This window comes from Pavona decussata, unplaced genomic scaffold, assembly GCF_977016875.1.
Source record: "Pavona decussata unplaced genomic scaffold, jaPavDecu1.1 SCAFFOLD_134, whole genome shotgun sequence".
Taxonomy (NCBI): domain Eukaryota; kingdom Metazoa; phylum Cnidaria; class Anthozoa; order Scleractinia; family Agariciidae; genus Pavona; species Pavona decussata.
In genome coordinates, this window is record NW_028145547.1 from 912,776 (window position 1) to 931,761 (window position 18,986).

Sequence of the window (18,986 nt, forward strand, 5' to 3'; positions counted from 1 at the left end):
TAGTTCTTAACACTTAACATGAGCTATATCCTAAAGGTTATTCCATGTCTTGACCTATACTTCCAGTCATAATTTTCATAAATTAAATATGTCACTTGGTCAAACGACGTTATTGATCAAACTCTAGGTTCTCACGACTGGTGCAAATTTGATCACTTTCTGACACTCGCTTCTTTTCTAGTTACTTCCACGTTGATTAAAATTTAGATTACCTCAAACTTCCACCCGGAAAGAAGGAATGAGAATATTAACCTTGGTCAGTTTAAGGGAAGAGCCGCTAATAAAGGGAATTAATTCAACATGAATTTCCGCCAGTGGTATCAAGGATACCGGAGGAAGACAGGTGGAGACCTTGATAAAGCAGTTCGATTGTTCTCTTTCAAGAATGAAGTTTTCCACAGATTTTCAGCTGTTAGCTGCGCTCTTGATTTTGTGCACACTTTCCTGTTTGGTTGAAGGTAAGGCCATACAATAATTTGTTAGTAACCGAAATCCAATTTGATTAGAGGAAATACATTTCATAACAATCTACCTGCATGGAGTAAAAATTTGTAAATACTGATAATGAAAAATGCAGCTCGTAACGTGTAGAGATATTCTACCCAAACGCAATAAATTTTGACTGATTTGGTCAAGATTACTTACCTCTTTTGAAGTACAAGTGTGCAAACTTATTACCGGACGCTCTCAGTAGATATGCGCACACAGTTTTTTGTGGAATTTCTTGCTATTATTTAACGTTAATTCGAATACATCTTCAACTGATGTATTTTATATTTCGCAACACTTCCGTATAAAGGGCCCCCATAATAAAAAATTCAAGAAAAGTTCCATATTCTGTTTTTATGACATTATTGAAAAACAAGCAAAATCAAAGGGATATACAGCCTAACAGATTACTTGTATTCTAATGGGCTCTCACCCGCATAATTTCGACAAACCGGAAAAGCTAAGTTAAAAGCACAATATATGCAGGGTTTGAATCTAGGATTGATTATCGCAAAATCGCAGGATTAAGTAAAGTCATAAGTGACTTGGAAACTTAAATGTCACCGTCCTTTGAGTTGTTTCTTTTTAACGATTTCTTGTACAATTTTCCCTCAGGGCAAAATCTCTTCCAGCAAGGAAAGGTCAACTTCTCCTTGTCATATCCCGACTTGCTCCATTGCACAACCATGCAATACCCTCAGGTGTTTTCCAGCCCGGGCAATATTCGTGTTGTTGCATCCATCAGCCATGAAAATGAGCCGCCCAGTGTTCATGATTCAGCAGTAGTGTGGACCACAGAAGTGAAGCAGAATAATTTCCGCGTCTGTGTGTTGGAATCAGGCCTTGGTACAAATGGATCCATTGTTGTGAACTGGGTTGCGTTTCGTGGAACGCCTTCTGGAGCACTTGACGGTACCGCCTCCTTCAATGCATTCACCAGCGGAACACAGTGTGAAAGGGTTGACTTTGCACAGGTATTTAGCTGCTATTTTTTAAGTTTTATAAGCTCCTATTTTATAAGTTTAGAAAATTGACGTTACTTAGTATTCATTAAACACAAAGGAAGTAGCGTATTGAGGAGGTTTTCCTAGAATTTGGTGTTACTTATAACACCGACCTTGATCAGTGGATGTCCTTAAACAAGCTGAAACTAAACAAAGACAAAACCGAACTTCTCTACCTCTATTCACAGTATGCTCAACAGTCTCTACCTCCACTTCGTTTTGGATCTGATACAATTCAGCCGTCTCTATGTTCCAGAAACATTGGTGTCGTTTTTGATAGTACTACAGTCAACTCTCGCCTTGCGGACACCCCGCTATTACGGACACCCCGATAATACGTACAGCAGCTCAATCCCCAGCAAAAATGAATTGCAGATATTTGACTGAAATAAATTCCCGCTATTACGGACTCTTGGTATTAGGGACACTAACTCCCGGTCCCGAGGGTGTCCACAATAAAGGGAGTTGGCTGTATGTCGATGCTCCCTCGTGTTAATTCTGTTTGTAAATCTGCCTTCTATCATCTTCGAAACATCTCCCGTATTAGAAAATTGCTATCCACTAAAACCACTGAGACTCTAGTCCACGCTTTTATAACCTCCAAGTTGGATCACTGTAACTCTCTTTTATACAATGTTCCGAAATATGTCATTACAAAGCCTCAGTCAGTACAGAATGCCGCGGCTCGAGTATGACCACATAACCCCTATTTTATTCGACCTCCACTGGCTTCCAGTTTTCGAGCGAATTAAATTCAAAATACTTCTGCTCACCCACAAAGCTCTTCACCAACAGTCCCCCATCTACATACAAGACCTGATACGCCGCTATTCAACTTCAAGAACGCTCCGGTCGTCGTACGCATTTCGCCTGTGTCATGTCAACTATAATCTAAAGTCGTATGGCTCCAGAGCTTTTGCTGTTTCGGCCCCAGAACTCTGGAACAAACTACCTGTCGAAATCCGTTCTTGTGACAATTTAAATCTTTTTAAACATAAACTTAAGACTCATCTTCTTTCGAATTTTTTTTAAAACTTTGTAAAGCGCTCAGAACAGAACTGGATAAGCGCTATATAAGTAGTTATTATTATTATTATTATTATTATTATTATTATTATTATTATTATTATTATAAATTATTATAACCATGACATCATCCACTCTACATGCTTTTGCCTGTGCCATCCACCGTTTACGTGTTAGTATATTTTGTCACTCAAAGATGGAAAGCGGGTTGCTTCACCATGTAATTAAAGCGTCTCACCTACCTACCCAAAGCCAGACCCATATTAACTAAGGGTCAGCTATTGAAAAAACAGTTTAAAAGGTGTTTAACAAAGCCACGTTTTAAGCCATTTTCATTGTTGCCAACAGACATATCTAAGCTTGCATCCCAGACTAGAAAACTATTTATCTACTTAAAATAAACCACTTATAAACAGATTTGGAGGCCCACTGATTGTCTTAAGCCGCGGCCAGTGTTAGACTCTCTTTAAACCAGACTGACCCCAAGTGATCAGTAGTATTACTACTCCGCTCTGGAGTGAACGTCAATCCACCGCAGGGTATTCCAGAACGGAGAGGGCAGGTATTCGAGAGTTGCCAAGACCGTTTTGGCTTCGAGATTAATTTTTGCCAAGCAACTGGTGACTCTATTGGGTTTGAAATTTTCTTTTGGAACCTTTCTGGGAGGTTGTAAATTTGGCAGGTTGACTCTTTAAAGGCTTTTATGTGGAGAACAATCGACTTTTTTGGATTACCTTCTGGCACACACCAGTCTAACCAAATAGATTATTATTATTAAACTGATAATTTCATTAAGTGATTTGTCCTCATTCGCACCTCCTCGTCATTAATATACCTGAGTTTCCCCGCCCCCATCCCCCACTCCCTGGGGATAAACTCAAGAACTTTGTTTAATTTCGCTAACGGCTCTCATCTATATTTAAACCTGGGTGGTGTGAGAGAAAGTGGGGTACGTATCATGAGTTTGTGGTGTAAATCATAGCAACGATGGAAAAGACAACCGGTCTACATCGAGATAGTGAGACGTCTTACTGCACTGAGACAACGCGTCTTCGCAAAATAACGCCCTCGTATTTTCTTAAAAGCTATAATTTTCCCTTCAGATGTAATATTTGATGACTTCTGCCTCTTCTTCTCAGACAAGCAATACTTGACCTGTAGTTTATTCTTGCTGGGAGTTATACATTATTTACATTATTGTTTTAGGTATTAGCTGGCTTGAAAAACAGTTTTTACCTAAGTTTATTGTTGACATAAAAGTCTTTTCCACCTTAAATGATCTGTTCTTTTCACGAGAGTTTGCACGTCTCTTTATGGAGGTTAAGGGGGGAGGAATTGGGGATGGGCCAGGGTTGGGGGGGGGGGGGGAGGGGATGGAGAAGACGAGAGGAGCAAAACAACTCAACGATTTTGAAAGAAGTCTTTCCGCTAAAAGTTAATCAAGTGCTTCTTATTCGTTAGATAATTTCTACTTTATTATCGATGAAAAGGATTGAAATACAATTTCATTTCCTGGAGCGACATTCCTGTACATAGCAGGGGCTGTCGTCTTCTTTGTTAGAATATGAGGGTTGGGAAGTGAAGGATAGGAATCGGGAAGAGTTGTGATTCCTTGTTCGACATGAAAAGTATTAAACACTTTTCGTGACAAGATATCCCTTTGTATTGCCTGAAAAGGTCAAAGGTTTAAATAAAACAGTCCATACTCTCTGCAACTCCCTACCAATCCTCTGAAATGTAAACAATTCTATTTCTTCCTTCGAAGCGATTTCCTTCTGTCCCCAAAGTACTTGGCACCGTACGTCACGCTGGCAGCACGAGACCACAGGATGCCATGAATTTGTGGATAGAAGAATTACGAGAAGATCATTTCCGAATCTGTATCCGAGAAGTGAAAACATTTGACCGAAAACATCAGAATCTGCAAGTGGTAAGTTTTCATTTATGCTAACGAGCACGTGCACGTGCACGTGACGCCTACCTCAAACCGCACGTGACCTCTTTATACACACTTATATATTCCCAGGTTTACGCAAATTTTAATTCGGTGTTTGAGCTAAATTTATCGTATGACAGATAGAAAACATTAGACTGTAGCTGGCCAAGGCTACAAAACAGTGAAAAGTTGCGGATCTGTGACGGAGATCTGGATCGGCATAAAATCTTCAATGAATTTAAAAACGTACTGCAAATTGCGGCGAAGGAAAGATAAACACAAGAGGAATAGAATCCAACTTGCTTTTTTAATAAGTGGATTGATTCACAGAACTGTAAAGAATCTGAAAAGAATTGGTGTTGCTGGAGGTACTGATTAGTGCTGTGGAGTTCAAAATATAGTGTCGATCCAGTGCTGACGATGATTGAGGTGTCATCAAGTTGAGATGAAAGACCATTTCACCATTAGCCTGTTTGGTTAACATAGAAAAGAATTCTCCCTCGCCTTCCTTAGTTCTTTCATCCTTTTCTTTTTTTTTGTTTTACCACGCAGGCTACTTTTTTTTTTCAAACTAAACTACAAGGTCAAAAGGGAGGCATTAGATAGATTTTTTCCGTGTTTGTGATCTTTAGCAAGAGATTATCAGTAGCATGTAACTAAGCGGAATCTTTTTTTATTTTCTCCATCAGGACTGGTTGGCGTTTTCACAGGGAATTGCTCAGTTGACTTTCCACGGAAAACTCCAGTTTGAAAATGGTGGGGCTCCCTTAGAACAAGACAACTTCGCCTTCTGCAAGGTAATGATTACTTGTTCTCGTTTTGTATTTGTTTTTACGAACTTTTGGAAAAGATAAAAAAGCAAATCGGAGCAGGCAATGAATAAATAAATAGTTTCTCCCTCAACCAACTACCCAGCATAAAGATTCGATTTAGCTCTCGGGAACTGTTGTTATTTGAAGATATCAAAAGAGCGAGCTGATAACAGGATGGGGCGCTTATTCCTGTTATGATCACACACGTAGGAATGCCTGGGCTGTAAACTGTAAAAATACCATGAACGTTCCAAAAAAAAAAAAGCTAAATTATGACCTGTACAAGTAAAGCAAATCTCAGTTTAATCAGCTTCGCTCTTGTATTTTTCTTTGTGACAGGTCCTTAATTTTACTGAGAAATTTTATGCACCCCCTGTAGTCATGGTAACAGTCAATCACCTATACGATAGCAAGAACGTGTATTCTGTTAAGCCCGAAAACAACGTTCTTAACACCTGGATCGAGGTAAGTTATAATCATTCCTAACAAGTAGATTTTTCGGTCTATCTATAGTACAAAAATAAAAACCTTCAGATTTAACGACAGTCACATGAGTTTACAACCTTTAAATTACATGTTAAACCCGGCGGTGTTCTACCAAGCTATTCATCTCGAAACCTTCCATTAGTTTCATGAAAAACACGAGCCGTTCTCCTCGAGACCCTCCAAGTTTCATGAAAAAGAATTGCCTTCAACCTTGAGACCTGGCAGCAAGTTACTGCTAAGTGCATTGATCGCCATTTTACTTATATCAATTCATTTCTGCTCTTATCACAGGAAACAACAATTTCTTATGTTCGCGTCTGCGTAAAAGACCTGGCAGGAATGGAGAGCCAACATGATCCGGTAACAGTTGATTACGCAGTTATTGGAGGTTAATAAGCAACCGTGTATGACGGTTTTACTTCCTGATATTCTTTGAAGTCACCACGAGCTAAATGAGAACGCTCTCAATAAATGAAAAAAGCACATGTATGTATTACTTCATGTAAAAATGAAAATAACATATTGGAAATTACTTACTTGTAGAAATTCTGAATTTATTCATCCAGTCCTGTTACGAAACTTAACGAACGGACAAAAATGTCGTTTGTCACATAAGGTCAGCAAGTATTTTTGGAAAGCCAAATGTAGCTCAGCCGGCAGATTTCGGGGAATAGGACATTTTCACTATGGCGTCATTTTACTACAACTACCAGAATCCTTCTGGTTTTTCTTTTCTTATGCTAATTCGAGCTATTGTTCTTTGCTCTCCACTGGAATTACAAAATTTGCATTTGAAAAGGAAAACGAGATGAATTCTGGTAGTTGTAGTACAATGACGCCACCATAAAAATGGCCTATTTGAATCTTTTCGCGAAAATTTGGAGCCACTTTCAACAAAGGAATCGGAATAAATTAAACGGCGTTTATAAGAACAATGTTGTCAAACAACAAACAGCATCCGAAGTCTTTCTTTTTTGTTTGTTTAAATTCCTTCATTGGGTAAACAGTTGAGATGGATAAAATTTAAAAGTCGTTTGCATGCAGAACTTGACCCGGCTTTAGGTGAGGGGCCATAATCGCTTGGCTTCCAAGAAAACAACCAGCAATGTATTCTAGTAAAGTCTCGTTACATAACAGCGATTTAGAAATGCATTCTATAATTGTTTCTTTCATTTTCTGATTCCTTATAAACCGTCTAGAGTTAGAGCACTTATTCTGAGAAAAACAAAACATAAATTCTTTTCATTTCATGTTACAGATGTTGATCCGTGCATCATTGTTTCCTGTAAGTACTTTGCCGTTTGTAAGGCATTTGGTCCCAGGGACGCGCGGTGCATATGCGTGCATAATTGTCCGTCGTATGAAGAGCCTGTGTGTTCCTCTAATGGTACCACATATGACAACGTGTGTGTGTTCCAGCGAGAAATGTGCCCAAACTTTACTGTCTATCATCCGGGTGATTGTACAGGTAACATCACTGATTTCACTTCTTTCCACAACTGTAGATAAATTTTAAACAAACGTAAATTAGACACGGACAGTTACACGAGATTCCAACAACACCGCAGCAACACCACAACACACCATCTACAGTGTCCACGTCTGATAACAGTAGTCCCATTATAGGATTAAATTTACTCAGTGTTGTTAACTTTTTTGCAGGGTTTCCTTCTCAAAAGGGCCGGCATCGCCTCCACCACAATCCAGTTTGGGCTGAAGCAGTTTGTGAACAAGTTCCACTGGCTCCTTACGTCTTTTATCCTGACAAACCGGTTCACATACAGGTTTCTGTCAATCACGTGAACTTCTCAGATCCCTCATATGTCCATGAAGCAGTGGTTGCTTGGGTTGAAGAAATCATGGAAAACAATTTTACAGTTTGTGTTACTCAGGCCGGGAGAAACGAGAAAAGAAATGGAGAAACGTTTGCAACAGTTGACTGGCTTGCCTACCAGGGGGCCCCTGACGGGGGAGTGTCTGGTGAAATGGACATGCCGACTTGGTGGACTGGAACAAGTTGTCGTACCGTGTCACTTCCCTCTGTAAGAAGCAAATTTGTATTGCTTTTTTTAAACTAAACTGAGTTGTAAATTTTGATCTGTTCTGTTGTAGCGACACAAACCCTTGAACTAGGTTAGTCAGTATACTGGAGGGTATTTTAAACTATAGATAATGGAAAAAAGTACAGTGAATTAATTCATATTTTTAGCCAGAAGTCAGAGAATTTCAAGATTCGAGTTTAGTTTAGGCAGAAGAAATGTTTATTTAAGGCTTTTATTTACATATAAACACTCATATTGCCGTTAAAAATTAGCCATTTTTTGTTGTCCTTGATTACAGAGCAAGTTTAAGTCGACGCCAACAGTTCTAGTGTCAGCGGAGCATGAAAGGCGTGGTGTAAAGCACGATGCATCTTCTGTGTGGTTAGAAGATATCACGAAAAATTCCTTTAAGATCTGCGTCCGAGAATTACAGAACTTTGATAGAGTTCACCAAGGTATTTACATTGTAAGTGATTTTAGTTGTTACTCTCCTTTTGATTTACTCAAGTTTAAACTTCGCGCCAAAACTCAACCGAGGCCCGTTGTATGAAAAACTGCATCCAATTTATACCTCTTTGTTGGACGGAACGGAAAAAGACTGGATGAAAGGAAAACAATTGTTCTTGGAGTTTTTCTTGAAGCATGCTCTTATTGTTTTCGATCCGTCTATTTCATTTTATCACAAATGGAAATATGCTGCTTTCGATATATACAGTCTTGCACTGGGTATTCTTATAGGAAGATCACCATAGCTATTTCTTCTGTCTTAAACATTAACCTCTTGGACGGTTGACAAGTGACAACGTGAAAATAAACAATGGGTTCTTTACAGGATTGGATAGCGTTTGAAGAGCTTCATCGACCTCTGTTTAGAGAGCATGGTGCTATATACTTCTCCAATTCGAACAAGCCATTCCGAGATTTCAAATATGCATTTTGTGAGGTAAGTAGGCCATTATTGCGCTAACGTGTTTGTTACATTCTCCATCCACCTCTACAACCTATCTCGTTTTCTTGTGCGTCTACAGCTTTTTTTTTAGGTGACCAACGCACACTTCTGCTCATGCACATTTCCACTTATACACCCACGCTTACACTCCCGCCTGCATTTGCGCATGCACACTTGTAACCATAGCCACGCATGGAAACACGCACTTACGCATGCGTCCATTCGCTTGTCCGTTATTTTTTTCATACGCTCTCCTCTTCACCTTCTATTAGATACACTCCTGCCCGCTTATGCATTCTCAACTCTTACTTTAATCCAACCATTCATCTCTCCTTGCTCAGCTTTTTTTTTCTATTTCCATCCTTCCCTTCATTCCCACTCCCTTCCTTTCTTCATTGAGTTTTTTTTTCATCTACTTTATAATTGCTTCAGTAATTGGTGCGTTTGTTTATTTCATTCTTTTTTAAAATCATTTAGGATGTCGTGTTTAAGAAGCATTACAATGATTCTCCAGAAGTTTTGGTGTCAGCAAACCATTCAACAAGTGGAGGAAACCTCAATCCTTTGTACAACTCCATTTCAGCTTGGGCTGAGGTAAGTTACTACTTTTCGTTTTGTTAACATATTTGGATATGGTATCAAACGACAGCATTTATACGTCAATCTTAGCTTTATTTGTGGTTTGCAGTGTACTGTAACAAGAGGTGGACGTTAGAGATCACGTTAGGCGAAGAGATCCTTGTTTCGAGAGTTGGTCATAGTTTCACGTGTCCTTAATTTTGAAAGGTTGATGGCATTAGAGAGTCGAAATTAAGGCCTTGCGATGAACTGACCTCATATATAGGGAGGTATCTTTTAGTCACTTCAAACCAAGAAAACTGGAGATCATTTACGCCTTGATGGGCCACTTGGAACATACTTAATCTTCTGTTGTCCTTAAGTTGTTACTTTCATGTTACTGATTTCTAAAACATTATTTTTCTTTGGATCTTTGGAGTACATAAACAAGACGGGCTTTAGAGCTTGCGTTAAAGAACTATTTGTTCAGCAACATGACCCTCTGTCAGTGTCTTACGCAGTTTTGCCAGGTAGGGTGTGAACTCAATGTAGCTCTCATGAAATTCTTGATCTGACTAGAAACCTTGTCTAAAAGGAATGTTAGTAGATGTATTAGATGTGATCTGCTTCTACTAAAAAAGTATCATTTTCCCTCTCATACAGAAGTTGTCTTTTGAAGACAGTGGATTTTATTACAACCGGGCCAAATTTTAGTTTCCCACGGAAACGTTACTGCTTGGGAGGCAAGCCAAATTATGGGTGGGCTCAGAATCTTCTTCGTCTTTCGTCAAATAACGTTTTTGTAGCATTAATCTATTCTTTGAACTTAAGGGTAACGTGGCAACTTCGTATTTCAATTTTAATTATTACTTTGTTTCCCAAAGACGTCTGTGAACCCGGCTGGAGTTTCTACAAAGGCTCCTGTTACTTCACCAGCGAAACATGCGAGACTTGGTCCAATGCAAGTATAGCCTGCAGAGCCATGGGTGCTAATCTAGCTGCTATTGAAAGCCAGGAAGAAAACGTATATATCCAGCACAGGCACAACGGTGACAAGGCATGGATCGGTTTGAATGATATTGCCACAGAAGGATTATTCAGCTGGATGGATAGATGTCCGGATAAATTTCGCTTCTGGGCTCAAAGCCAATCAAACGACTTTAGTGGGGAGGACTGCGTCCACACCCTGGGAGCGGGCATGGGTACATGTGGAATGACGTGGATTGTTCAGCTTGTCATCAGTACACATGTAAGAAAGGTGAGAAATTTCTTTTGTGCCTGTGAGCTCGCTTCAATGTCCACGTAGTAGTATCCTCCTTACTGTGTAAGTTAGTCACGCGGTCAGTTTTTTGAAACTTTAGTGAGCAGTGTGAGACAACCAGTCAACAAGTCAGTCTGGCTGTTAAAAAAATTGTTTGCTATTCTTTTTAACTTTATTCACAAAAACTACAATGACATACACCAACGATGAGAAAGGAAGAAACTAGCGATAAATTAATAAAAACAAGGTTAGCGAAGGGTGCTGAAGAATATACATGTGTGGATAAGGTCAATATTTAAGCCTTTCTAACATAAACTATCTAAACATATCAGTAAAAAAAATGATCATAATCATAATCATAATCATAATCATAATCATAATCATAATCATAATCATAATCATAATCATAATCATAATCATAATCATAATCATAATCATAATCATAATCATAATCATAATCATAATCATAATCATAATCATCACAATAACAACAACAACAACAATGCTGCATCTATATACACTCGATTGCAAAAACGTTGACACCCAAAAAGCATAAACCGTGAACGATGAGACCCAACGGACTTGTGGGTAGTGTTTAAACAATAACCTCATTTCCATAATAACTAAGGTGCTGACATAATTCTTTCGAATAATTTTCTACCAAATATTGCTTAAGTTTATTGCCTGTTTTGAACTTAGGCAAATCGCGAATTGTATATCACTCAAATTGGCCCTTGTTGGCCAACTTGGACACTTTAAGGAAAGCTTGGACAGCTTCCCTCATTCACCACGTGCAACTAATTGTGGTCATCAACCGTCGCACGAGGATAGAACAGTATGCAAATAAATTTAGTGCACTTATACCCATAAAGCCACTGGGTCTCATCGTTCACGGTTTATACTTTTTAGGTGTCAACGTTTTTGCAATCGAGTGTATGCAATTCGAGTTTACCAAAGATATTTCACGCCCACTTCCGTGTGAAGTGCCAACCAGGATAATACTGACCTCTTTCCAAATTAAGGACGTGAGTAACCTCCCGCTCCATCCACTCCAAGGTGCGCTCAAGGGTTGTGTGATTCGCTATGAAGAGGGGCTAACGCTCGAAACGTCAGCACTCGAATCTCCGTACGGTGGCAAAGTTACCTTCTATCAACTTTATTGATAAAACCAAACTTTTAATTCACTCTGAGTCTCCCATTGACAAGGGGGAGAGGGAATGAATGCATGAATTTAACGGTCAAATTTGTAGCCCCACAAAAAGGTTTCTGAAGAGTATTGTCTAACATTGAGGTTAAAAAAAGGATATGTGACTTTTTAACAGGGATGCTTCCCTTCAGAAACATTTCTGCTATAGAGTACGACATCAAAAAAATTTGAAGTTTAAAAATTATGGGATTAATTTAATTAAGATGTTCTGAAACCGTATGATGAAGATGCCTGCTTGCCATAAATTAGCATCCTATTGCAGTTTGGGAGTGTCGACATATTAGCGATGTTGTGCTAAATTGCAATAAGACGCTGATTTTTGGCAAGAAGCCTTTTTTCATCATGCTCTTTCAGAATATCTTAGCAAATCCCATAATTTCATAAATTTAGCCTCTGTGGTGTCATCACTTTAGGTCTCTATTTTGAAGACAAGTAACGACAGTGAAAGCGAAGTTTGTAACTTACGAAAGCCGCTGCCCTTTTTTTGTCTTTAGATTATGACGATTGCTCGAGTACTCCGTGCCTGAATGGTGGTACTTGCATCAATGGTAAAAGAAAGTTTACTTGCATTTGTCCTCCAACTCACAAAGGAAGAACCTGTGAAGGTCAGTTCAAGACGGAAGCAAAGTTAACGTCGCGCTATTGTGGTATCTAAATTCACTCAAGTTAGCACGACCATAGCTTATCGAGCCTCGATAAGAAAAGTCTGAAAAGCTGTTAGAGCCACATTTATTTTAACCTGTAAAGGACTTCATGGATTGATTTCATCCGTTAGTCTTGCTTGGACAATGGCTCAGTTAAGACGGTCAAATATTCCGGGACTTGAATGAGATGGGGGGAGGGGGCAGAAGTATATATAATGTCTAGTGGAAATTACGACGTAGCAAAAATAATCTTCCTGTACTGATAACGAACAGGGTTATTGTCCTGTGCCCGGCTCCTCTTTAAAGTATAATAAAATAACGGGGCATAAATTGTGTATTTAAGGTTGGTATATGAAAGGGCAAGGGTTTGAACCTCGCCTCCCGTACTGACATGTAGCTAAACCGCATCTGACCTGAGTTTGACCTGTCGTTAGGGTAATTATCTTCTATAGAAAAAGGCAGCACGCTCCTTCGTGCTAAACCAGAAACTGACACAATCTAAAATGCAGAGTGTAATTTCATTTGCTTTCATTTGCATTGATGATTCTCCCAAATATTCTGCAATCTCGATATTTTACATATAATTTGTTACGTTTACATAAATTTTTCCTTACACAGAATTTGACGAATGCTCCAGTAGTCCCTGCATGAACGGTGGAACTTGTAGTGACAGCGTTAATAACTTCACTTGCTCTTGTCCTTCTCCATATTTTGGACACAGGTGCCAAGGTGATGTGTTGTTTTCGCTACTAACAGTGATGGCGATAAAAAGTTTCGTATAATATTGCTCTTCCGCCATTCTTTAATGATCAAGCATCATCAACAGTGAAAGTGAGCTTCATGTTTTACGCTGAAAAAAGAAAGGAAAAATGTGTTACTAGAAAATATTTCCAGATTATAAGGGCTAAAAACAAACAAAGTGAGCGTTTTAATCCACTGTTCAATGAAAAATAGAAGTTCAAATGGAACAAAACAAGCAAAAATAATTTATAAACACAGAAGAATAGCAGTAACATAACTTGCAGATGCTACTTTTAAAAGTGATATTACATCTGTTGCTACTAATTTTGGTCATCAACCGTCTCGAATACTCGAGAATACTCGCGAGGTGGTCTTCCAAAATATTTTCATGGGAGTAATCGTCTGTATGCTAACTCACCCTGTCAAAGCATCTTCATTTATCTTTCATTGCAACTGACAATACAGGTGAGTGTAAACTGGTGTCATCTATTGTTGGAAAATAAGTGTTTTTCAAGACGTTTAGTGTAATAAACTTTGAATTTCATTAATTACTTGCACCACGTGGCGTTTTTGTTCAAATTTAATGAAATTATTTCAATTTACAAATAGCCCTATTTACAGTTGTGTGCTTAGTGATATGTCCTTTGATTGGAAGCTGGAAGCGGGCCTGGAGTTGACGTTTTTGATACAAATTAACCTCAGCTCCTTGCTTTGCAGTTGTAAACACTACGATTTATATGTGAAAAGGAGTGACTTAATTTACGTCAAAAAAAAGTCAACTCGTGCTCCAACCCCACTTCCAATCAAAGGCCAGGTCACTGAGTACACAACCGTAAAATGGATTATTGACCACAACAGCATGCAGTGCTTGTGAGATTTTATTAAGAACAGCAAAAGGCAACCACTAGATATAGGTATCAATCTCCTTTAACATTGTTTTCGTTTTTTTTTTTTTTCGTTTTATTTCCCTCGATATAATTTGTTTGTCATTAACATTTTCTTGTAAACCTAGTCAGGTTTGGTGATGTATTTATCTCCTTGCTGCCCCCTCCATCATAATTATTACAACAAAACAAACAAAAATACTAAAAGCAAAAACAAAACAAAGAATCTTAGAGTTTAACAGTTCCTCGGCCGAAGGGGTCGCAGAAGCTTTTGGATTTAAAAGCTGACCGTTACTGTTAACATGGGAATGACTGCTAGCGTGAACTGATAAAGATCTAGACTAGCAGACAAAACTAGACTACGATTAAGACTAAGTACAGTGCTCTCTTAACAGATCATCTATGCAAATGACAGGGACAAAAAATAAACGTTGTTTCTTTCTTCATAATTATATATGATATCGTCTCCTATTCCTTTAGTCACACCACAAACATCCTGCAAGAACCACTTCGCGAGAGGAATGAACACAAGTGGAACGTACTACTTAAGTGTGTCTGGAACTTCTTTCCAGGTGAGAGAATAAACTTCCCTTTTCTGAAATTTAGAAGTCATGGATTATTCTCACAAAGTCTGTGATCATCTCCGTTATGGGGAATAAGACATATACCATATATACCATATATATATATATATATATACCATATACATTTACCATATAGGCTCGGCGCCTACTTTGCACCGCACTGCACTAGGGAGTGTGTTAACAGGCTGTTCTTTGGGGTATCAGGCTTTGACGGTTGACGGTTGCACAAACAACAGCTTTTGATCTGTTACAACTAACATTCCAATTATCAGTAGGATATTCTCGGGTTAAATTTGTTTAGGACAAAAATCCCATTTGTTGGTTGACTGTTAAAATTATATCTGTTTCACTCAAACAACAACAGTAACAACAACAACAACAACACTTTACTTGAATTTTAATCACAAGGTTAAAAAAATCATCACAACTTGGCGTTATAAGCTATTACAGTGTGCTATTCCGGACGGGGAAAAAAATCAAAATTAAAATTTCTGATAATTTGAGAAAATCACAAGAACAGATACGAAATATGTTAAAGGACTACGAAACTAGGTTTGTTGTTACATCGAGTAGCCATAAGGGAGGATAAGATTTGAAGTATCTAATAAATTGTAATAACTGCAAACGTTTCATGCTTTAAACGCACTTAATTGTCTGGGTAATCCCAATATAGTCTTCAGTACAGTATTAATATTTTGAAGTATATTGATAGCACCTCTCTCCCGTCTCACTCCTCCCATTCCTCAATCACTACAGACCTTTCGTTCGAAGACAAGACGTAGTACCAACACAAAAATGCAACTGTTAAATTCTGCTTTGCCAAGTCAAGTGTTTTAACAGAACTGTTCTTCTGCTTTCAACAGCTGTGTCTTACTTAACATACCATTTTTTTTCTGAAATTAATATAGCTTTCTTAATGTCTATACGTTTAATATTCAATAATAACATCTTATCGTTTTCAGCGAGTTTGACCTTGTTTTAAAACTAATAATTAAGTTGTTACCTCCACGGAGCTAAGGGTTGTTCCATTTCATTCTTTTTTTTTTTCTTACAAATTCAATTATTCGTATCAACACATTTAGAATTCCAAGAAAACGTTGCTATGTCTTCCTAAATTGGACGCCAGCATTCTACGCATCATTCCAGCTCTGGTGTGATTCCTTGCTAAATGTAGTTCGTGAGATTGGTTTCACGCGAGTCACTCAATGATTTATCTCTTGCGTTGTAAGGTGTACTGCGACATGTCTAATGGTGGCTGGACTTTAATATCCCGTTTTTCGAATGCTGACAGTACAAACTGGATGCAGTATAGCGGCAGCCGGTGGTATGACCGAACGACATCTTACGGCAGCGTTACCAGTCCTTCAACCAACTCTGACATGATATCACCCGCATTCTGGCTCGTCCGAGGCAGTTACATCAAAATAACCCGCAGTGATGACAGCTCTAACACAGCCTTGTTGTATACTCGCAGCTGCACCGGTGGAAGAACCTTCAGAAGCTTTATTACCAGCTTCGGGAACTTTAGAAATGGTAACATCTGGAATAGCGACGCATGCCGTGGATCCTGTTATGCATACTTTGGGGGAAGCTATTCATCTACAGTGGGTTTCAGCCAAGCGTCCTGTAGCAGCAATCTTCAAAGTTCTTCTTACCTGTCATTCTGGTGTGACTGGGATCACGGTGACGGAGCTGTGATGATGATTGGCGGTGGAGGTAGTTATTGCAGCAGGGCGGATCATGGGATTGGCGTAACAGAGGAAGGTTATGCACGATTCGGTTCCGGAAACTCGGAATGCGGCTATAGCGGCGATAGAGACTTTGGCGATACTTGTACCTCTCCAACTGGTTATTCTCTCAATCTGTGGATAAAGTAGCTGCCATGTATACCAATGAAACATTCTATCAAGTATAATTAGGGTGAACACCATATTGAATATCCCATTGCTTGTGCTTTTTTTTCGCGTTCTCTAGTTTTTGGGAGCTTTGCTATTGCTTTTAACGACGGAAAAAAACAACCTCCACAAAGGGCTCCTGCATTAGTGTTTCTGAAAAAAGTTATTTCATGTTTCTTAATTTTACAGTTGTACAACCTATGAATTGTTCATTATCTGCCTTCTGAAGGAATATTTTTTATCGGTTCTGGTTGTTTTCGAACTTAGTCATCGCAAAGGTACAAAAATATCGACAAATCGCAAAATCGAATCAATCTTCCGCCAAACTTTTGGGCCATACGGTATGCTAACATATATGTAATTCTTCTAATAGCTATTTTCAAGACTATAATTAAACTAAGATGAGTTACCCAAATTTAATTTAGATGATAAATGAGAACTAACCTCCTCAATAAAAGAAATAAACAAATTTGCAGTCGAATTTGTTAAGCGTTGATTTTAGAAATCAATTTGGGGCTACTGAAGTACTGGTTTTAATATCTTAAAAGTAAGAACCAGTCTTTCACCTCAGCCAAACGTTTTCAACAACTCAATTGACGTTGATAAACTTGCATTTGACAGAGAACGCTTGAGCACACGAGAAATAAAATTTCATTGTAGAACTGATAATTTAATTTTTTGCATCTAGTAGGGCCAAAAACCAGATGCTAGTAAGTAATAAAATCTTTATTAGTGAATTTAGGATAAAAAAAGAGAAAAAAATATTGATATTCTACAAAATAGATAAAGCCAAATCGAAATACAAATCATATCGTGTGTAGATTAGAAATTGTGACGATGTCCGGTAGATAGGAAGTGTCGTACATTATTTAGCACAAAATAAACAACCGATTCAGCTTTGTTCAGACTGGGAAGTTAAACAACGTTTTGTATACATTAACCACTAAATTGCCCGTCAAAGTTTTGGTTTTACTCTTTTTACAAAGTTGAGGGAAAGCGAAGAGGAGTGATTCATCTACCCAGTCCTGGTCAAGTAATCGAGTAACCGTTACTCGGCTTGTCCTATTGTTGTCAAGTCAGTCCTAATTTTAATGAACTACTGCAAACGGTTGAGTTTTTTCTCGCACAAGAAAAATAACTAACCTGACATTTGATGCAGCCACTCAGTCAGCACAATAGGAAGCTCAGGCAGCTTTTTAAAATTATTTCGCTGAAACAAAAATCTAGTGTCTTTAGCGAATTTGTGAGAAGTAATGTGTTTGCGCGTGGTAGGAATTGTTTTTATTCAAATAACTAGGGCTTTTTGAGCCTCGAAGAATAGTACGTACATGCCGATTTACTAATTCAATTCAGTTTTTATATGTCATATATAGCAAGTATAACAGACATGGTTGACGTAAACGTTTTGCGAGCAGTATTATTTGTTTGGTATTAAACAGGGACACCCAAGCGGGGAAATGGCCTGTTCTGAAGACATACGCCCGGTGGACTTCTCTTTACGGGGAAATGATTTTGGCGGCTAATTTAACAAAAACAAATTAAACAACTACAGCAGCACATGCTTGTCTTTTTACTTAGTACCTTTAATTTTCACCAAAATCAAATGGCGAAATACTCGACGGATTTTATCCGTCAACTGGTTTAAATTTCCGTTTGTAGGCGGTGAATTTCTCATTGAAAGTTCTGTCAACCTTCCGTTATAGCAGATTTCCGAGTCAAAATTAAACAGAGCCAGTTTCTGAAAAAAAGAAAGAATATTAAAAAAAATAAGATTACTTTGCAGAACACCAGACAAAGTTTAACAGTTTATAATGTTTAGTAATGCTCAACTTCAAATATCTCAGAGCCGAAAAGTCAAGGAAACATGGATAATTGGCTGCCTGGGAACTCTTACGTCTTTTGTTAACTTTAAAAGATTCAGTTTTGAGGTTTTGAGATGCACCTGTTTATGGCATGATTTTATGATCTGCTTTCGCCTTCTAATATAAACCCCAAGTGCTTTCCAGTCGCGTTAACACCATCCCCCTTTTTATCCATTTATCGTTGTCAGACCGACCCAAATTTTGACAATTTTCAATTTGCAAAAAGAGAGAAAAAAAATCAGTGATAGTACACTAATACTACAATTTCACAGCAGCTAACAGCTAAGAGTTACACAGATCAGGCAAAGAGGCCAGCCAACTTAGTTTCAGTGTAGAATTTAAAAGAGAGAACCTCTTTTACCATAAAAAACCCCGTAATTATCGCCCATCGCTACTTTCCGATTTAGTGGCCTCTTACCATGGCGTTAATTTTCGATTGCTGCCTTGAGCTAACGTACTTGCGTCCATCTGCCTTTTAAAATCATGACGAATGTTAAAACGTTCACCTCATATATATTTTTTGACCGAACAGGTATTCATAATTTTTCTGCTAAGTAAAAGTATTAAGGTTTTTGAGGGAAGGAGTTTCTTTACAGAATACAATAC

The 18,986-nt window shown here is 38.3% G+C and overlaps 1 pseudogene across 1 annotated transcript; it reads left to right on the top strand.

Moving 5' to 3' along the window:
* The first annotated feature begins 385 nt into the window (after positions 1-385).
* On the top strand, positions 386-16,641 carry LOC146467598 (uncharacterized; annotated as a pseudogene). The gene is made up of 17 exons (XR_014867690.1): positions 386-458; positions 1,105-1,463; positions 4,285-4,449; positions 5,145-5,252; positions 5,607-5,732; positions 6,045-6,141; positions 7,012-7,221; positions 7,416-7,795; positions 8,094-8,261; positions 8,628-8,738; positions 9,222-9,338; positions 9,742-9,832; positions 10,187-10,560; positions 12,265-12,375; positions 13,033-13,143; positions 14,520-14,611; positions 15,853-16,641. The product of XR_014867690.1 is annotated as an uncharacterized LOC146467598 (transcript).
* The last annotated feature ends 2,345 nt before the right edge of the window (positions 16,642-18,986 follow it).